We start from the raw sequence: 1,508 nt of genomic DNA, 5'->3' as shown, positions 1-1,508 counted from the left end.
TTGTAATCCCAGGCTATCTGTAATCAGAAGCACATTTATAACTGGAATACACTTTTATTTCATTCACATGTGTTTCATAAACACATAATCCTTTATGGATTACACTCCGCCATCAAAATGATACATTTAATTATTCTGGCTGCTGTGAGAAAAGGCTATAAACGATCCTTCACCTGCAGGATCCTCACATGAGATAGCCTAGTAGCCGGAACAACTTCTTTATGTTTACAGATGTGACGTAATAACGCAGTGCCATGCTCGAATTTCCCGCGAAAACCCATACCACTCAAATTAGAAAACATTATTATAAGATAACCGTTGTGAATCGGACTAAAGTAAGGCGATAGTTTTGAACACTGGCTGGTTATGTACTTGCTCATATATTGATTTTGGATCATTTTTAACCAAAAAAAGTTACGGACTGCAGCTTTAAACAAATAATGCAAAATTTTGGTCAGACCTTTTTCCGTTTATATATATATGTTAGTTAGTTATACACTTATTTAATATGTGTGTGTGTGTGTGTGTGTATGATATGCATGTGTCTCTATATGTTTACTTGTTAATGTGTGTGCAATGTGTACAGTTAGCAAAAAGACCTAAGTGTCAGTTCTTGGCAAAAGTATTGATGCCTTCACATGTTGAATTACCATACAATATGGATTACTAAAAATCGATTAACTATATTTCATTCAAAATGGCACTGTTGCAGTTTTGATCATATACATTTATGTGTATATAAAAATGTAATTTTGGCTATTCTCTTTGACCACAAAGCTCTTGAACGTGGCATGCCCATAATTATTACTTCAGAAGTAGGAGTTAGGATCTTCCTAAAACCGTGCAAAGGAAAGTTAAACGATTACAACAATTAAACAACTATCCAACAATTACGTCGATAGTCCAAAGTCTGAGACCCTGGCGTTCCAATGGAAGGTGCAATTCCAAACGTGACCGCGAGATGTCGCTGTGGGACGCGTCGTCATCACTGCAGCAAGGTGCTCGGATGGGGATGGTCCAGCAGGGAAGAGGAGGAGAGAGAGGGAGAAAGCAGGAGCTGCTGCTGCTGCTGTGTTCGTGGCTACTACCCACCGCAGTTTTCCGGTCTCCTTTCATCCTCACGGTTTTCCTTGGATACCTAGCGGATGCTGTCCTTTCCTCGACACACCAGCATCTCTTCTGCTTTCAATGCCAGTCGTTGGGAATGATTTCCTTGTGTCGCTCGCTTTGAGTTGTCGGCATTAATTCGGGGAGGGGGAAGCGAGAAGAGCGTTGTTCCTCTGGACATTATTCGGTAAGCGCAATGTCATTCCAGTTGCATTTCCAGCTGTCACATTCCCCACCTACAATCACGATATCCGCCAAGAAAACGCTCGGAACAGTTGCGAAACCCCGGTACGCGTAGTAATAGCACATGTTATGTGTTTATTGGCATATGGATGTCGCTGGTTTTGTGTTTAGGCATTTTTTTTATCGCATTTAATGCTCGTATTCAGAGGGCTGTGAGC

The sequence above is a fragment of the Sinocyclocheilus grahami genome, unplaced genomic scaffold, assembly GCF_001515645.1.
Source record: "Sinocyclocheilus grahami isolate Dianchi unplaced genomic scaffold, SAMN03320097.WGS_v1.1 scaffold21.1, whole genome shotgun sequence".
In the NCBI taxonomy this organism is placed as follows: Eukaryota; Metazoa; Chordata; class Actinopteri; order Cypriniformes; family Cyprinidae; genus Sinocyclocheilus; species Sinocyclocheilus grahami.
The sequence above is the reverse complement of the archived record's forward strand: the minus strand, read 5'-3'. Positions refer to the sequence as shown.